Source organism: Silene latifolia, chromosome 9 (assembly GCF_048544455.1).
Source record: "Silene latifolia isolate original U9 population chromosome 9, ASM4854445v1, whole genome shotgun sequence".
Classification (NCBI taxonomy): Eukaryota; Viridiplantae; Streptophyta; class Magnoliopsida; order Caryophyllales; family Caryophyllaceae; genus Silene; species Silene latifolia.
Window position 1 is genome coordinate 223,732,280 of NC_133534.1, and position 21,706 is coordinate 223,753,985.

General features: G+C 33.6%; 1 pseudogene; it reads left to right on the top strand.

Moving 5' to 3' along the window:
• Positions 1-553: 553 nt before the first annotated feature.
• On the top strand, positions 554-13,553 carry LOC141602290 (protein FAR1-RELATED SEQUENCE 11-like; annotated as a pseudogene).
• Positions 13,554-21,706: the final 8,153 nt, after the last annotated feature.

A 21,706-nucleotide genomic window follows, 5' to 3' on the forward strand; every position in this document is an offset into this window, starting at 1 on the left:
TAAATGGGAGCAATATTTGATAAATGTGACATTTTATGGGAGTAATTTTCGAAAAAAATTATATAAGGGAGTAAGTTTCAAAAAGTGAATTATATAAAGGGAGTAATAATCAATTTACCCTAATTAAAATATTATAATTTAGAATATATTTGATTATTAAAAGATTATATATTGATAATGAAATAATAATAATTTAAAGAAAGGAGTATTTTTGTTTCCTTATTTAACTTGATGCCTTTTGGAGGGAAAACTTTAGAAAGTTTTATTCTCTTAGTATATAGAGAGGGAAGAAGTATGAGTGGATGAGAAATTAATAGAGGTCAAGAATGCCGCAAGACGCAGCATATCTAGCTAGCACAAAAATGGACACACACGAACACGTAATGCAGCATCCCATAAAATATAGGACTCGGAACACGTTATTTAAATTTAATAAAAAAATTATAGCTATAAATGTACAATTTTATTTTTGTTAAAGTATTTGATATTATTAACTTTAAATAAGTGAACCAAATGGGTTTGGTGTGGTGGTTTCTCATCTCATCCCTTAACCATGAGGTTAGGGGTTCGATCCCTGCCTATGGGAATGGGGCAAACTCTTTGGCCAGCCGTTTACCTCTTCGTGAGAGAAATAAGTGAAATAAAACTTGACATTGACCTCTTTCGATATATCAATTAGTTTTTCTATCCGTGAAAATCACGTGTAACCCCATTAATATGATGAAACATGTTGATACTTTTGTTGTTAACATTAAAATACAAAAACATTTCACCTTAGTTATAAGGTAAATGATAACGAATGCCCCCGGGACATTTGATAATGAGGATAAATGACATCATTAATAATTATTATTCCCTGCAAACATGGAAGTTAAAACATTTGTGTACCTATAAAGTAGGAAGCTATAATAAATAAATAAATTCTTAGAGTTGGAATATTGCTTAACTACTTCTTCTCCTATACACTAGGAAACGTATCTAATTTTATATTTGTAGCAGATCATAACCATAGCCTTTTATTAGCATCACAGACACGTTTCCTTCCCGCTAATCGAGTTATAAGTGCTGAAGATGAGAAACGTATTCTTCTCTTAAAAGATGTTGGCCCCGTAGTTCGACAAATTATCCGTGTACTTGAACTTGAGAAAAATGTAAAACATGGGGATCTTCCTTTTCTTGAAAGAGACGTTCGTAATTTGTTTAGCCGAATCAAGAAGAGTGTTTGCGGAAATGATGTTATGAACCTGTTGGATTTTTTCAAGTGCAGCAAAAAACAAGATCCAAAGTTTCGGTATGTTTATACAGTTGAACAAGAAAATAAATTTGAACATTTATTTTGGTCTCCAGCTCAGTGTTTTGATTGGTCTGATAAATTCGGAGACGTCGTTGTTTTTGACACGACGTACAAGGTTAATATATATGGCATGCCTTGTGCAATATTTGTTGGCGTTAATAGCCATGGAAAGACGGTTTTGTTTGGGTTTGCTCTTCTCCGAAATGAGACTACAGACACCTTTAAATGGTTAATGAAGGTATGATAACTATCACACCTTCACACTTTCTATTGATTACAACTCTACTAATAACTTGGTATCTATTGCATTTAACGGATTCAAGTACATAATTTTTCTTTTAGACATACTAGGAACTACTCAAAGACACAAAGTAAGTAAGCAATTCTTGGTGTCTAACAAGTCTAAAATCAGTACAAGTCTATTGTTTTTCTTTAGTATAAATAAGATTTATTATAAGCATATATGTCAACTTGCTCATATTGCTCTATGAGCAATTTTCTTAAGATGTTAGCTCCATGCCTACATGCTTCTAACATACAGAGTACTTTGATTGACAAAGTATGTTAAAAAGTTTCAATGATTTTTTTCCAGACATTTAAGACCGTAATGAAAAAGTCGCCCAAGACAATAATAACATATCAAGATTCATGTATAACGGAAGCAATTGCTACAGAGTTGCCATTTACTAAACATTCTTTTTGCATATGACATATCACTTATAAGTTTAGTGGATGGTTTGCACCCGTTCTCCGCACCGAGTACCAAAAATGGTGTAAGGATTTTTACACCCTTTATAAATTAGAGGCGGTTGAGGACTTTGAAAGTCAATGGGCTCTTATAACTGCCAAATACAATTTGCAAGACAACAAGCACATTAAAGGGTTGTACGAGATCAAGCACTCTTGGGCTCCCGCTTATCTTCGAGGTTACTATTTTGGAGGAATGACAACAACGGGTAGATCTGAATATATCAACGGTTTAATCAAGCGATTTATTTCATCTAATTACACATTGTGTGATTTAGCGAAGCAGGTCAGTATCTAAAACTCATTTAGTTATTTTAGACCGTCGTGTTTTATTTTTATTCTCTAAATTCAATTTCTTGTGTTATATAGTGGATCATATTATTTCTTATGCTTAATATCTAACATATTGAAGTTGTTGTTCAAGACATTATGCAAAAGCAGTTTCACGATAACATGTAAGCTGTTAGTAAGATGGAAATTTTCAGCGCTAAATCGCCACTAGAACAACAAGTTTCTCAAATTCTGACGCCATTTGCTTTTCAAAAGTTCAAGGAAGAATATCAAAGAGCTAGTCAATATGTGATAGCTAATAAAGATGGCCATGATTTTATTTTGAAATATTATGAACCTGGAAATAGTCGAAGCCGAAGAGTTTTTTGAGATGGAAAGATTGCGATGTGTAGCCGTAAACAATTCGAGTTCCTTGGGATACTCTGTTAGCAAAGCCATATCCAACGGCTCTATTCTTAGCAAAATAGGCAACAATCTGTTGGGAAATGTGTCCTCAACAATAGTGCGATCATGTGATTTAAATATCATTATTAAATCTCATTTTAAAGAATACAATTGGGAAGTAATTTTGTTACTGTCAACTGGTCAACATATATCGGTAATGATTGGCTGACTAGAGTTTGACATTACTGTCGTGTGACGGTGGTGATCAGTTGACCCCCTAGGTCATACCTATAGGGCAATACTCTTAATTGATCATTTAATTAATCGTATAATGTTACGAGTTAATTAAATTACTTGAAAAATTGACGGACGATTTTGGAAGTAAAATTTACGTATCAAATTGAAATGTGATTAAATGAGATACGGTCTGAGTAATCGAATTGTTTCATTACTCGGATGAAATTATTGTTTAAAGAAACAATCGAAATTGAATGAATTATTATAAATATGATTTATAAATTGGTAAAATATTTTGGTATAAGTAATTATGAATTACTAAGTCGATTTTTGTATATGACGTATTTTTATTAATACGTTGATTTTTAATATGATAAAAATACATTGCATTGTAACATGTCATGTAACATGTGACAAAATTGACAAATGACAAAATATAAAATGGACTTTCCATTTTATAAGTACCGAAATATTAAGAGGGTTTTAGTGGAAAAATTGTGTTAATTATTTTAATAAGAGAAAACACAATGATGATCTACCTATATGTAGCCATGCAAGCCTACATTTCTTGGGTAGAAAAATTAGCCCATGCATTGGGCTCTCCTTCCCTCCCAATCGGTTCTACATAGAAAAGAACAAGAGTTCTTTTACTTAAAATAATTATCATTCACCATATGTATGTGTGGGTGATTATTATTATTCATTCAACCATGTAAAATTATTTTTAGAGAGATAAAAATAACACTCTTCCTCTCCACATCTCCTACCCGGTGTTAGGAGCCTAAACCAAATAATTTTTGGTTCATTTTTCATGAGATTAATATTATACTAGCTCAAATAATATTAATTAGATTGAGAGTTAGCTTTGGGTATTATTCCTAAGGAGAGATCCTATACTTGGATCTTGTTCTTCCATTAAAGGAAAGCTCAAGAACAAAAGAAAAGGAGATTTCTTTTGTGCCCATTTGAACCGAAATTTCATTGTAAGAACATGATTTCTTCTCTTTTATTATATTGTTTGCATGCATAAAATCCATATTTAATTTTATGACAAATTAATTTCAACATATATGAGTATGTTAGTATGTATATAGATCTACATTTCTTTGAATCGGTATCAAGAGCCACGGTTGTTTGCATGCAAATCGGTTAAAAGTTTTTCCGAGTTATAAGAATAACAAATAAAACTTGTAAAATTTGTGTTATTATGAGATATCACGAAATTAATCCATGCATGTTAATATTTCTGGTCCTAAAATGTTTTAGGATATTTTGGTTAATTTTTCGGATTTTTATTGTTCATAATTTACAATAATGGCATTTAAATGTGATTTTATGAGTAAAAATGTCATTTTTGGTCTAAAATTAGTTATACTTCGAATTTTCACTTGGTTTTTGGATATGTTGTTACATATATTATTTTGAGATAACCTGTAAATTTTCATAATTTTTGGACTTGTTATGCTCGAAAAATGAATTTCTCATTATTAAATTCGGATTTAGGTGAAAAATAGGTTAATATGAGTTAAATTTCGAATCTGGTCATAGAAAATTAATATGTTGTCACATGCAATTTTACAAGATGTGTGTAAAAAAAAATTGGCTATAAAGAAGTCTTTTTGCATGATTTATGGATTTTTGAAGAAAAATAGCATAAATAGTGACATTATTAGTTGAAAATTAATAAAACATAATCTATGACTTAAGAAAAACGTCTAATGTTGCATTTTATTATATTTTTCAGATCTAAAAATGAAAAGTTAGTGAAAATAATTTTTCCATGTTTTTATGATTATTTTATTAAAAATCGATAAACCGCAACATTGTTTTTCCGGTAAAAATTTCGAAATTTTTAACCTAAGATTTTGAACATTATGAGTGTCATGGAATTTTTCCAGAATGTTCATGAATTTAAATTTCAAATTTCAAATTTATTTGAAATTTTGTGATTTATTTGAAGTTTAATAGCTTATTTTTGTAATTTTGGTCCATTTATGAACAATTTTATAAGATATGGGTTAATTATGGTCAAATTATTAGTGAAGACTATATTTTGAGTCCTAAGAGGTTAGGGTAATTAACTTATGCATAAATATGAGTTTATGTATTTTTGTGATTATAAAATGTTGAAATCACGCAAATCCGTGAAAACCGAGTAATATACGATATTGGCTAATTAAAAGGCGATTTAGCATAAAATTGAGCATGTTCATACATATTATAATGCTGCATTTTTCCTTTATGATTGTCATAATTTTAATTTATGTAATTTTGAATTATGTAATTTTACTTAGTATGGCCTTAGATTTAATTGGTATTTCCCGAAATGTATGGGAATATCGATTCGGTTGTAATTTTATTTGTGATCTCGTATCACCATTTTGTAATTTAATAGATTTATTTTATTTTAGTTACAAATGTATAATAGGAAATTATGTAATTTATTATGTAATTTTATTCATTCCGGAGTTCCCAAAGACGGATTTCTTCAAGAATGGCGATACATAAAGACGGTGTTACCTCGAGATGCGTGCCACAACCAAGGTTCAAGGGACCAATGGAGTTGGTTTCCGAATATGTAATAGTTAAATAGTTTTTCTATTTTAGGAAAGGCCATACTAGGATTTATTTATCTTTATGCTTGCATTTTATTTTATGTCACATGCATCGCTAAATCGCCATAACTTAAACATGCATTTTTATCTTATCGAGTTTATCGACCGTGTCAATTCAAATTATCGTAGTTCACCGCTTTAGTTCACTTAAAACGTGATAGATAATAAATTGGCATGACCTCTCGCTAAAACAATTAATTGAGACATAGCCTTACCAAATAGTAGAAACCATGAAAACCTATTTCGTGAGGGAGTGCACTCGGCTAGCCCGGGGTACAAACCTTGTTACGTAGGGGAAGTGGGTGATGAATGTTAATCCACCGAATTCATGTTGATAAGGGATGTATCGGCTACCCCGTGCCCAAGTTGATGTGGGTTTGGATAATGGACACATTTATTCGAAATTTGGATTGAACTCAACAAAAGTAATTGATAAGGGTTGCATCGGCTACCCCGTGCCCTTGTTGATGTGTTTTGGGCTATAGATAAACATTAGAGTAATTTTATCGACCAAGAGTTCTAAAAGTAGAATCGATTAAAAGGTTAATCCACCGAGTTATATTAATGAAGGTTGCATCGGCTACCCCGTGCCTAAATTGATATGAATTTGGGTCTTGGAATCATTTATCATAGTTGGGTAGAGGTCACTATGTAAATGCTATACTTGTTTTTTTTTCCAAGTATTAATAAAACGATAAATGTTAAGTTTTCCACTATTCCGTTTTATATTGTTCTATTTCTTTACCACAATTCATATACGATATCATTTCGATTTTGATAACGAATCTCCATTAAAACATTATAACTAAAGACAAATATGAATTTGCTTCTAAAACCTCAAATGAACCATTGATAAGGATCTCTTGTAAAGAGTATATATTAAAGTTATTCATTATCAAACAGGTTTTTGATTCTTGACTAACACTTCTACTTACAATGGACTATGTTTCATATGCTTAATTGAATTAAGTACCTTGAAGCGATAAATTGTTTTGGTGATTAGATTTTCAGAATTCGTAATTGACCAAAATAACGCAACCACTTCAATGAAAGTTTTAAGACTAAAACGAACAAATGAAGAGTGTTCTTCATGAATTCAATTTTGCTACTCAAAGCAAAGACTCATTGAAATGAGTGGGAGCATTCTCTTAAACCGTTAAGATGAGGACGAGGTTCAAGAAGTAAAGATTATAATGGAATTGATACAAGGTAATGTTAAAAGTAAAGTTGTTGAGAATGACGATACTAAACCTATCAATCCCGACCAATAAAGTTTCCATTGTCTTAAATGTTGGACACAAGAAAGAAAACTGCCCCAAATTATTGAAGAATCAACAAGTTAGTTGTGGGACATCTAATGGGACCTTCTTCTTTAAATGTTTATTTGATTAAACATAAATTTTGCTAGTACCACTTCGTCAATATTAGAAACCAGTGGAGGTTTTCATCATTGTACTTGATACATAGGATAATTAGAATGTGACGACTAGCAACAATAATGTCGAGAGATAGAGTAATTGTGTACTCAATCTAGTTTTTGGATTTAAAGTTGTACTTAATTATGACTATTAAGTGCATAAACTCTAAATAAGAATATATAAACTTGTCAAGATACAAAAGAGGTTTTCACTTTCGTGACCCTTTACACCACGATTTGATGTATGGCTAGCCCATTATCAAGGTGATTATATTCTAAACCAAACTAGAATAATATATCATGAAGATGATGCAAGACTCAAAATTGGTAACCCAAGATTAAACCTCAAAATTTTGAAATGATGAACGCAAAGAGTTATCGAGTACTCTTGAAACCATTAGATTATTAATGGTATATGCGTATCTTGTATTCAAAGCAAGATGTCTCGTGCCTTTTGGTTGAAAAGGAGATCGAGGTTGTAAATCATTGATCCAAAATAGGTTGATCATTTTCTTTTACCAACGATTTAAGTTGACCCTAATGTGTTCACTTAATAAGGTAAATAGAGAAATCTTTGAAGAAGTTCAAAGAGTTCAAGGAAACGCGATTTAGTCGTGATGGGATTATCAAAGTGAAGACTTTGATATAAGCCAAAGAAAATGTGATATAGAATCACAAGTTAATCTCTCTTAGCACGCATTATGGATTAATGTGTGGTTGGATAAGAAATCAAACGCTATTCGATATGGTTTGGACTTCAATCAAGTTACTTTGAGTTACTTGATCCTTTTGGGGATTTTATCATTTTTGTCTAGATTATTTTTCCACTAAATCGAATCATATGAGATATGAAATGGTAAGGGTACCATGGTTGTAAGTTTTCACAAGAAACAAATGCTCATTTTCCCTTTTCAATTATCACGAGTACGACGGGTTTTTGCGGCTCGTGAAGCTGTCTTTCTAAAATACAAGTTTATTTTAGAAGACAGAGTGGGAGAAATTATTCAAGAGCCACAAAGAGAGCCACAAAGAATGTTATGTAGAAAGAAACTAGTCTTTCTTGGCTACATGAGACGTTTTGTGTAAGACGTTGTTTCTTCAAAACCTAGGAGGTTAAATTCGTCACTTGTTAAAAATGATGAATTCATGCTACTTTGAAGAAAGTAAAGAGCTTATAACTTACAAAAGAAATTGTTTGATTCAAGTTGATTACTTCTGGAAAGTAATCGACAAAGGACTTACATAAGAGTGTTTAAGTCACAACTCAACACAAGACTTAGAGCCATGAAATGAAAATCCAAAATAAAAGGCTTGATTAGTGACAAAGGGTTTTGCACTAATAAAGAGATATTTCATAGCAAGATTAGTTACAAAGGGATTTGCACTAATTGAAATGCTTAAGTCTATTTGGATCTTCTTAGGGATTGTGTTTCATTATGAAGTTATGAAATACGTAGCAAGTGAATCTAAAACCCACTTCTTCAAAAGAAGGAATGTATTCAATACATGTCATGAGTTTTGTAGATTCTTTCAACCCTAAGATAATGTGAAACTTAAGAGAGAATCTTAAGTAGGACATCAATGAGTTGGAGTCAACATTTTGATCATGTGATAAAACTTTTCTCGATAAGTCGAGAAGTTGTGTTTATACATGGAGTTTAGTGGGAGTTACAGAAGTTTTAATTAGTCTTATATGTGGATGACATATTGATCATTGCGAATGATATAAGACTTTTGGAGTATTATAATACATCTTTATTATCCGGATTTATGAAGATAAATCCACATGATATTAGCGTCAATAAGAAGTCTTATGTTGATAAGATTCATGACTAGCTCAATTAATTTGAACATATTTGATTGATTTCATTTGCTTCCGCTGCCGGATCAATTAAATGAGTAATGATGTATAACACTTCATATGCTTTGAGTATGATGAATTGTTTTCAAAATCGAATTTAAGTAATCTTTACCAAGTAAGCTGTAAAGATTACCCTTAAGTGCTTGCAGAAGCATTAAGGAAGTAAAGCAAAGTGTTTATGATGCAATATTGTGTAAGGGTGTTACACAAGTGACAATTGACAATTGAGATTGCGCATGGTTTCCGACAAAACCGTAATCAAAACACATTAGGATGGTTAAGATACCATTGTGGCAATATTAATTAAGAAGTAGATTTTCTAGAATCGTTCTAGGCAATAAAGAACAATGAGAGATATTTATAACGGAAATTGAGTACACTTGCGATCATGAGATGTGCAAGAAGGATGAGACCCGCACACTGTGAAAACAGTGGGAGCTATTCTTAGGCTAGAGGGCCTATGTCTTGATTGGACCTCGACACGTACTCAGAAAGTTTTGTAATGCAAATGTATACATTACAAAGGAAAACGAGTATGTAGTAAGGTTGAGTAAGGTACAAGAAGTTGATAAAACCTACTAACCAAAGCCTTCTCAAAGGCTAAACATGATGAGTCATGTTATTTCAATTGAATTGAAATGAACAACTATGTACAAGATCAAATTAGATTATAGAACATGAAATAGTAATCAGGCATTGACTATTCATGTGTGATAATCGCATTTGTCGTTCGAGTTTTATTTTAAAACTCTTTTATTATACTTTGTTACATCCAAACGGGTTGTAGAGACAATTGAACCCCGTTAAAGTGAACACGGATTAGCATTGTATTCGCCCATAGTCACTTGTATGAGGTGACGTCTCGAAGTGACTAGAGTGTGAGGCGATTGATGGCAAGTTCAAGTGCCATAGAGTCATGTGAGATGACTAGTCGATCACATAGGCAGACTGTTAGGAACATTTTGTCGGGCCTAATGACCGCTTATAGAGTTCTGGCAAATTTATATAGCCTGGTCGTGGCGAGAGCTACTATAGTATTCTAATGAGTCGATTCTTTTGACTAAAGACTATTCACCTAAGATGGCACGGTTTCAGATTAACTTTGATTTGTGTTACTACGACCTTCGTAAATGGGGTCAAATGGGCATATTTTGGGTTATGATGGTTGTGGCTAGTCGAAGGGAATGAGTGCGATAGAAATTGTCCACCCCCTTGTCAGGGTTAAAACAATATCTCAGGGCCACTCGATGAGTAATGAACTGGAAATGCGTGGCCACGCTCGGAAAGTATCTATGATAGATAAGTCCGGTCAATCAGTTATTCTCCAGATCGAGGAAACCACTCTCGATATGATCACTTGCAAGTACGACCTGAAAGACACCTTGCATTGAGTGGGAGATAGTAATAGGACAAGAGAATTGGTGACGCACACTTGTCGAGGACAAGTGGGAGATTGTTGGGAAATGTGTCCTCAACAATAGTGCGATCATGTGATTTAAATATCATTATTAAATCTCATTTTAAAGAATACAATTGGGAAGTAATTTTGTTACTGTCAACTGGTCAACATATATCGGTAATGATTGGCTGACTAGAGTTTGACATTACTGTCGTGTGACGGTGGTGATCAGTTGATCCCCTAGGTCATACCTATAGGGCAATACTCTTAATTGATCATTTAATTAATCGTATAATGTTACGAGTTAATTAAATTACTTGAAAAATTGACGGACGATTTTGGAAGTAAAATTTACGTATCAAATTGAAATGTGATTAAATGAGATACGGTCTGAGTAATCGAATTGTTTCATTACTCGGATGAAATTATTGTTTAAAGAAACAATCGGAATTGAATGAATTATTATAAATATGATTTATAAATTGGTAAAATATTTTGGTATAAGTAATTATGAATTACTAAGTCGATTTTTGTATATGACGTATTTTTATTAATACGTTGATTTTTAATATGATAAAAATACATTGCATTGTAACATGTCATGTAACATGTGACAAAATTGACAAATGACAAAATATAAAATGGACTTTCCATTTTATAAGTACCGAAATATTAAGAGGGTTTTAGTGGAAAAATTGTGTTAATTATTTTAATAAGAGAAAACACAATGATGATCTACCTATATGTAGCCATGCAAGCCTACATTTCTTGGGTAGAAAAATTAGCCCATGCATTGGGCTCTCCTTCCCTCCCAATCGGTTCTACATAGAAAAGAACAAGAGTTCTTTTACTTAAAATAATTATCATTCACCATATGTATGTGTGGGTGATTATTATTATTCATTCAACCATGTAAAATTATTTTTAGAGAGATAAAAATAACACTCTTCCTCTCCACATCTCCTACCCGGTTTTAGGAGCCTAAACCAAACAATTTTTGGTTCATTTTTCATGAGATTAATATTATACTAGCTCAAATAATATTAATTAGATTGAGAGTTAGCTTTGGGTATTATTCCTAAGGAGAGATCCTATACTTGGATCTTGTTCTTCCATTAAAGGAAAGCTCAAGAACAAAAGAAAAGGAGATTTCTTTTGTGCCCATTTGAACCGAAATTTCATTGTAAGAACATGATTTCTTCTCTTTTATTATATTGTTTGCATGCATAAAATCCATATTTAATTTTATGACAAATTAATTTCAACATATATGAGTATGTTAGTATGTATATAGATCTACATTTCTTTGACAATCTTCATTGCCAATTATACTCATATAGCTGTTGGGAATTATCCCCTTCCTTATTTGCATCATAGTTAGATATATAAATAGCTTAGCAAACACATTGTACAACACAGAAGTTTATAGCATATATCAATATCATTATATTATTTCCAATATTTCCAATATCTCCAATATAATTATCAATTCTAATATGGTATCAGTATACTAGGTTATTATTGTTTTTCTTCTCTGCCTCTCTTCTTTGCAGAATTCCAATTACCATGGCCAACGACACTATCATCCCTACGAATACCACACCACCACAAACTCCGCAATTTACGTATATCCAGGTTGAAAATCCTGGTGCTAATATCACACAAACCATCTTTAACGGTAATAACTATGACGACTGGTCTCGAGCATTCCATCTTGCATTGACAGCCAAAGGCAAGGAGGGGCTTATCGACGGAACAATCACGAAACCAACAGATGGCAATCTCGGGTCATGGCGGTCCCAAAATGCTCTTGTGACGGCTTGGATTTTTAACTCCATTGATCCGTCCTTACGCAACTCAATTTCGCATCGACCGGCGAAAGCGGTATGGATCGATATTCGCTCTCGTTTTCATCAAAACAATGATGCGCGTATTTATCGACTACAAGCCGATCTTATGGCTTGCAAACAGGAATCAAACGAATCCTTAATGACTTATTATGGCCGTCTTATTAAACTTTGGGACGATTTACTTGAGGCTGACCCTCTACCACCATGCCCGTGTAATCCATGTACTTGTACATGGGTTTCCATTGTCGATGACCGTAGGGAAAGACAAAGGGTTCGGGAATTTCTCATGGGCTTAAACTATAAATATGATAATGCTCATTCCCAACTCCTCGCTATTTCCCCTTTACCTAACCTTAATGTTATATATAATCGATTATTGCAAGAAGAAAGTATGAGGGCTTTTACCACCAAAACTGTAGTTCAACCCGAAATAATGGCCTATGCTGCACGGGTAAACCACAACCAACGAAAACAGGGGAGGCGTGAAAACAGAGGCTCTAGACAACCTAATCCGAATGACCCCCGTCCTTGGTGTATTGCTTGCCTTCGTCATGGTCATTTATATAATAGTTGCTTTCGCTACACTGGGAAATGGCCGGATTATTGGGGTGATAGACCAAGGGATCGAATTTATATAAATGAAACGGATATGAGTCGTACTGTGGTTCCCGATGTTGAGGGTCGTGCTCGCTATGAAAAATTGAAGAACGGAGGTACTGGTTCTTCTCAAAATAGCGGACCTCGGGTAAACATGGTTGATGGACCATCAAATGATTCTTGTAGTTCAGGGCATTTGGATAACCTTGATCTCAACAACCTGTCTCCAAATGCACTAAAGGACATCCAGCAGCTTCTCCAAACACGCAAGAGTAACGACTCCATTGAACATTTAAATGGTAATTCTCGTTTCAATTTTACTTGGATTATTGATACCGGCGCATCCCATCATATGTCGGGATGTCGGAATTGTTTTATAAATTTACACACTATTCCACCTTTGTACTCTGTCGTCACATCTTACGGGTTTTTATTCAAACTGATTGCAATCATATTCCATCATCGTACTTACCTATTCGATGGCAACTTCAAGTCCAAAGCATCAGCCACATGGTTGACGTATCAGAAAGTCAAAATTTGGATAATGACTTCGTGAATGAAAATGAAAGAACGAACACTTATGTCGAAATGTCTGAATAAGTTCTAAGGGATGATGATACTATTTTATGTCCTCCACAATCAATAACCAAAGGACGTCCCCGAAACAAGAGGCTGAAAGGTGGAAAAGAGTTAGCGAAGCAAGTAAGGCGTTGTTCTGTTTGTCGCAATTCTGGTCATTATGTAAATAATTGCCCTGCAAATAAAGAGAACGAGATTGTTTCTAATGGCACAAGGAGAAAGAAGAAGAAAGTTGCATCAAATGACACAAATGTGAACCCCGTATTTTCTATAAAGAATTAAATAGCTTGTTATTCTTAGTTTTTGTGATGATTGCTCATTTGAGAACATTATTAATTCTGTGTTTTTAACTTCAACTTATTTTAATTAATTTTGGGGGAATGTATGAAAGCTGAAATCTATTGGGAACTTTCCTGTTTACTTTGCTGTACGTTTTCTCAAATGGGAGTTTGTGTTGCGGTGACCTGACTAATTCTATTTATGTCACCAAACACGGGGAGGGCAGAATTCTACCTACCCTAAATCCTGAAGCAGATCAACGCGGTGATGTTTACAACTTAAAAAAGAAGATGACCTTTATTATCGGCCTTTTTGGTGATGCACATCGCACCATCAACTCTTATAACCTACCGGCCGAGCTTCTCCACTTTATGAAGTTTGTAATCCCATCAAAATTGTAAGTTCTATATTTTCATAATGTGAATTTTGTTAAAGTTTTACCCCTTTTGCTGCTAACATATCAAATTATGTTTTAATGTTGTAGGAAACATGTACCTGCTCAATGGCTTCTAGACCATCCATGGATTTGGATTGCTCCTGACCGCGTCGCGTTTATTAGGAATCTAAAAATATGATGGACAGAAATGTGATAATTAAGAGGAAGAGACATCCGTCGCATGTTTTCCCTTCCTTCAACCATCCACCACTAAATCTACATCTCCACCGCTCGGAATTACTCCTTCAGCCATCCTCGCACCCTTTCTTCGCCTCCACCAGCCACCACCAGATCCACGCACAAGGCACCCAAAAAGATGAGGGAGAGTGACCAAGGCGAACGATTTTGATGTGCAGCGTTGGTGTGGTGTTTGTGAAGCAAACGTAGTAGGTAGGCCTTAGGCGTGGTAGTGTACGTGGTGGGTCATCTAGTGGACTTATCTGTTTATTGGTGGTCATAGTGGTTTTCCAGCCGGAACAGTTGGCCAGTAGTGGGTTGATGGTGATGATGGTCAACCGTGAGTCTGGTGGTGATGTGGGTGATGTACTATGGTGGGGCATGGATCGGAGGGTCTAGGAGGTGGTGGTGGTGTGCGTTGTGGTTTAACGGAGGAGTTCCGTATGACTGGAAATAGAGATGATGTATGTGAAGGGGTAAACACAAGGGTAACATAGTCATTTTGGGACTTGAACTTTACTAGATAAGAAATGGATAGAATTGGTTGAAATTTCCAAAAAAGGAATATGTATGGAATTGGAAATGAATGAAATGGAAGAAGTATGTAATATGTGTATATCTTTGATGATATAGTGACCAAATTGGATTGTTTTGAAACGTATGTTGCAGTGCTATCAAGCTTGGAACCGGCAACAACGGGGATGACAGCCAGCTCAGTGCTGAGATGCTTGATTAAAAGGCATAAGAGGAAGAGACATCAGATTTCGACAGAATGCTGTTACTGGGAGTCATTGGCAAGGGAATTATGTGCAGCTTTTAGGGCTTCTGTGTACCTGGTGACTAACCTAAGTGATGGCAGCATGGTTTCTTTCCATCCTGCAGTTTTCTTGTCTGGTGTACTTGGTAAGTTACTTCTCACTGTTTTTCAAAGCACATTCTTTTATTTAGTTTGTGGATCTTTGGTGTTATAGTGACAACTAAACTAAACTATGTACATCAATTTGCGAACTAAAGTGTTGACAGAAGTCATGAATTCATCTTTATTGCTGAATTGCTTATTAGGTCATGAATATATTGTGGACTCTTGTAACGATGCCTAAATGTAACAGTTAATCGAGTTTACGAGTAAATAAGATGAATTTAAGAGTCGATTGATATATGCATACTAGATATTTAAGAAACATAATAACCCCTATAAACAATTTCCTCTCATAAATTGTTTCAAATTTTGTGTGTCTTTGGTATATATAGTGACCAGATTCGATTTTTTTGAAACGTCTATAGCGGTGCTAGCGGGCTTGCAACCAGCAACAACTGAGGTGACAACTGACTCAGTGGTGACAAGCTTGATGAAAGGGCAGAGGATGGGACATCAGGTAGTGATAGAGTGGTGTTACTGGGAGACATTGGCGAGCACATCATGTACAGCTACTAAAGCTTCTTTTGACCTGGTTTCTGACTCAAGTGATGGTATCATGGTTTATTTTCACCCTGCAGTTTTCGCGTCATTGAAAACAGGTCCTGATGTTCTTGGTAAGTTTGCACAGAAAATGATTTTCTCACTTAATGTCATTTTCATGTGCATATTCACCAAGAGAATAATATTTTTTTTGTTCAATCATAACTGCCTCGATCACCTTGGATCAAACCAAGCCGATCGATACATGTTAGGAGTCTTCAACAGCAGATACAGCGGCCTTACGGGCTAGCTGGGATTGACATCTCAAGCATGCCGATGCTTATTGGACCTGGAGGGACGATCATGATACCTACCGCAATTCAACAGTTAATTCGTCTTGAGAGAGTCATATCGATTTTCGACGTTAAGGTGAACCAAAATGAAGAGCCACCGACTCAGGAAACTCAAGTGGGTCAAATCGTGCTCAGGTATGGTACCTCCGGGGCCTGGTTGGCATCAGAGGTACACGACAGGTACCAAGCAGCCCAGAGAGGTCAACAATTGCAAGAGGTTCAAGGCAGGTTGAACCCTTACAATTGTTGGCCTAGCAGGTCCGTCTCTTATGTTGGAATTGGAAGAGCAACCTTGTTTTGGCCTGACAATAATTGGGCTGACGTCCAGGTGAATCTAAACAGGATCGTCCTTAGAGGTGGTTGGATAGAATAAGGGCTGATTGTTTTAGACTTTAGATTCAGATTACATGTGAATTGCTGATGCAAACTTGTACGATTCATGATATAATGCAGAATCATCACTGATTCAAAATGAATGATATGTGTAAAGAGTTCTCTTTTGTGCATAATATAGAAAAAAAGAAAAAACAAACTTTTCCCTCAATTTTCCATCTATTATTCCTACATTCCATTTCTACGATTCCAATTGACAATTGCTGTTAGTGTTAAAGAAGATTGAATGATGTTTTGACCGGCTCTGTTCAATTTTGTGATGAGCCAGAATCAGACGAGCAGAAATTTGCAATGAAACTTCTAAGCATATAGTGAATGTTTGATATTGTCCATTAAACTTTTACCTCGAGAACAGTCTCTTAGAATTGTCACAAACTAGTTTTTGTACCCGTGCGCTGCACGGGTGGCAATGTAGAGTGATAATAAAAGTAAATCTTAAATATATAGCGTTTGGGGTGAAGGTGTAAGGCTAATTCATTAGTACTCGTAAAATTTAGATGAAACTTTTGTAAAGTTATTTTATTTAAGCATATACTAGTATTGGTGCCCGGCTTCGCCCGGGCTACCTCTACTTACCATTAAATTTTTTTTTTCATTAAATAAAATTACTTAAAATTGCATAACACATAAATTTATCATTAATATATTTTTCTATGACATATCCTAAAATTACGATGAAATAAATTTTGAGACAAATTCACTACTCCCGCTATTAATATTTTACTCTTATTAATGAAACAATAGTAATAATATTTCACTACTTGCCCGTAATCATTGTTACTTTCACTACTCCCGCCGTAATTATTGTTACTGTCACTACTGCCGCATTAATATTGATAATTTCATTACTCCCGCTGTAATTATTGTTACTTTCGCTATTGGCGCATTAATATTGATTATTTCACTACTCCCGTTGTTGTTTCTACCACTTTCACTAATCTCTCTGATAATATTGTTATTTTTAGTATTCGAATGAGTGATTACTATCATATAACTATATCCAATGTTATTACAATTTTTTTCTTTGCTGACGAAATTACTTTTACTACTTAGGCATGCAATTTTAAGAGGATTATATATTTATATAAATATATTACATATATGCATTAAATCAAATCGAAAGAATTATGCAATATTATATATTATGGAATCTAACTTGAATTATTTATAACCTACTGGATTAATATATTATTTTATGATGATAATAATTAATACCATAAGTGTGCATGTTTATACTAATTAATTATTTTATTTTAAGGAAATTTACCATCTTTTAGTCTTCTATAAATATTTAGGAAAATTACCAAGCATCTTCTTTCTTTTAGTCTCCTTGAAATTGACCATCTTAATTAATTATTTTGTTTTAAGGAAATTGCATCTTAATTAATTATTTTATTTTAAGGAAATTGACCATGTTTTAGTCTCTTACAAATGTTTAGGAAAATTACCAAACTTCTATATAATTTAATTTTAACCCAAACTATATAATATTTGCATTGAGATCCCTTAATCGGGTCCATCACACGGTGCTATTGATTTAGAACTATACAGTATAATTAATTTGTATAACTTTCTTTAATTACATTGAAGTCCCTTGATTTCTGGATTTAATATATAGTATTGATTTGTAAAGTAATAGTACTTTGTGATTTTTTTTACTTTTTATTTGTTAAATTATGCGAGCTTTAAGAGAGACTTACTGTTATTAATTATTATATTGCCTTTCAAATGTTAATTATGTTTATCTGATTAATTATATCACAAATTTGTTTTAAGGGAGACTTAGTTTTATTAAAATTATAAAATAACTATATGATAATTGACGATTTCGAGTTCGTGACCAAGGATTATAGACAGTCAAAGATTTTAGCTTAAAAAGAGGGGTACCCCATACAATATGAAAACACATAAGGGTATCATGTATAGTATCCTAAAATATAATGATAAATTAATAAATATATATACTAAATATAAATATCATAATAATATAATAAATAATAAGAATAATAATTATGTTGAATAAAACTAAGCTGAACTGAACTTAATGGAGCTTGAACTGAACTGAATTTAATAGAGTTGAATTGAACTTATAAGAACTGAAATTAAGTCCAAAAGAACAGGGCCTTAAAGTGTCTTTTGACGGTGGTAACTTTCTTTTCTACCTCTTACTGATATTATATAAGTACACTATAACATTAAATTAAAAGTACAATTAATTTATGCAGATAATTTTATTGAGTTTGCCTCTTTATAAACAAACTAAAAAATATTGTGCTATAGCCCACAATCTACCATAGTATACGTAGTATATTGTAATACAATCTACAATGTTTCAATAGGTTGATTTCCAAAAGCATATTAAAGGAGTAAGTAGATTAGGGGGGATGAGTTTTTAACCCATTAAAAAAAGTGAATAACTATTTAAGCAAAAAAATTTCACGTCTTAGTTGTCATTTGAAAAAGTTGGAAATAATGGATCTACCTTTATTAAATTCGACTTGTATTAATACGCTGTTTAACGAACTGAGCTATAACTAATTTGTCATGTTTAAATTAGTTTTCCAATTTGTCAAAAAAGTTTTTTTTTTTTGACAGATGGACAAGTAATAGAGTTACATATCAATGGCTCTCTGAGTTAATCTATGAGCCATTTTATTACAACTTCTAGGAGTATAGCAAAATGAAAGACAGTGAAAATAACAGCCTACCCTCAGAATGTCACTAACAATGATTTTAGTGTCAATGTTAACCGGAGTAAAACCCAGTAATTGGGCGACAACCTGCAGACAATCCGAATAGACACACACGTGTAGAAGTTGACGCCTTTTAGCCCAATTAAGAGCTTCCATGATAGCTAAGGCTTCAGCTTGAGAGGCAGATTGCGCATAGCAATTCGATTTCAAGTTCTCGGAAACGGAATGTCCAAAATCATTACTATCCTTAACAACCCATCCCAAACCCGTAGAAAAATTCGATCGCCAAGCAGCATCCGTATAGATAAGGTAATGATTTTCACACAAATCAGGGCCAATAAGGGGAAAGGTAATACCATTATGAAGACTCTTCAAATTAAAATCATCATTATCCAAAGGACTGAGTGTTGTTCAATTCTTTCCTTGAATCTGCTCTCTCATTTTCTGCATATATCATCAAACTCAATTCATGCTCATACAAACGAATCGAGCCGGAAGGAGACATGGGTTCATTACTGTAAACGTGCGTATTCCGAGTGACCCAAATAGTCCAAATAGTGCACATGAAAGAAATAACCCCATCAATACTATTTTCCTTCCTTGATAATAAGCTAAGCCAATTTATTATCCATTCGTCAAAAAAGTTGATGTCATGTTAAAATTGAATTTTACATTTGTTACTAATATATGGTGCATATAATCTTTTATAAAGATATCATATCATTAAGGGTGTGTTTGGATTGAAAGGTTTGTTACTACTATATGGTGCATATAATCTCTTATAAAGATATCATATCATTAAGGTTGTGTTTGGATTGAAAGGTTCGGAGGGAAAAGAAAGGGAGGGAGAGTAAGGAATATAAAATCACTTGTTTGGATAACAAATAAGGGTGGAGGGAAATGGAGGGGGAGAGATTTGGAGAGATCTATTTTCCCTTCTCCAAAACAAATCAAAATCTATCCGACAAGATTTAAAAAGAAAATGTATCCAAATACACCCACACCCCATTTGCCCTCCCCTCCCCTTACCTCCTTCTCTCTTCCCCCTTACCTCCTTTTCCCTCTACTTTTATTATCCAAACACACCATAAGTCTTTAAATTTATGATACTCCGTATGAAACAACATTAACTTTGTGATTTTTTAGATGTTACAACTTACAATAAGGAGTAAATCATGCAACTCTATCTTACATAAACATGAAAGGACCTAATTATAATCTCTATGTCTTGTGGTAATGGGTGGGCAAGCTGAATACTCATAAACATGCAAGTTAAGACCTACGGAAATAATCTGAAGTTCTATCTTACATAGTTACACGTAGCTTCTTTCTTGGCAGGTATACTGTATTCTTCGTACATACTATTTCATGATTTTCAACTCATTCTCATGACAAGTTTAGTTTTGAGCCCAATTCATCTTGATTGTACATTGAAGCTCTTGCAAAGAGCACATACAACAACAAAATAAAGGTAACAACTTATCACACCTTCATTCAAATTAAACATCTTATTCCAATCGATTGAGGAGGAGAAAAAGAATGAACAATAGGAAATTAGAATTAGTCAAATTCAAGAACCTAAATTCCAAATTCTTAGATTTTTTTCATCGTAACAATTACTTGTATCTGTGACAATTCCTATGCGTAGTGTGGTATAATGTCAATAAAGATGATTCAAATTGTTCATTTGAGATTCAATTTTGATCTTGATCAAATTGCTTTGAAAACCTACCTGAATTCATCAAATATGACACACTATACTCTACCATAGCCGAGTTAAAAGTTGTTACGAAAAATAAAGTACAATTTGTGAAGTGTAATATATTGACTGAAAACTTGTAGACTTAAGGGCTTAAGGCTACAAATTAGTACACACTACACTCTACTATGGGTTCATTGGAAAACGTATAGACCACATTCGAGAGCAATCAATCTGTTAGCTGTCAAGTTGAGGTAGAGGATTTACTCTGGGTTATATAATCTTGTGACAAACTTCTTTATAAACTTGTGTAAAATTTGTAGTACAGGAGAAAAAATAGTTATTTTTTATTGTTAAAACATAAATTGATTGTTATTATGCTAGATGCACGTATTTAATCACTCGGGCTCAGAACTATCGCTATACTTTTGTTATGCGATTAACCTACGGAATGAAAAAGACATAAGAGCAGGAAATTAAAGTCACTGTAAATACTTTTAATAATTTAAGCCCTTCATAAGTTACAAAGTGATCGAAGCCATTGAATGACCTCCTTGTTCCATCCTCCCTCACTTACCTTTCCCTTCCATCCATCTCATCGACTCCCCTATCTACATTTTGTTTTATTATACCCCAACGGTTTTGTCTAAATACTTTACCTATTCAAAATGGGGTGGAAATAAGTGAATTATAAAGCCAAATTACATAGAGTATAGAGAGACTATGACAGACACTGTAAAAATGGATAGGTAATGAGAAAAAGAAACAATTGTCTACATGTAAAAACTAAAAGGAGTAATATTTTGAGTTAGCTTAACTTTGTATTGGTCATGTTGTTACACAATACACACTACCCCAATCCATTTCGTTCCTCTATGTGACTCCAATCCCGCCTACTATGCTAATTAATCAAACGATTTTGTTCCTCCCCAATTCCATATTCCTCCAAATCTACGGTAAACAATTGCCTACATGTAAAAGGAGTAATATTTTGACAGTAAATATT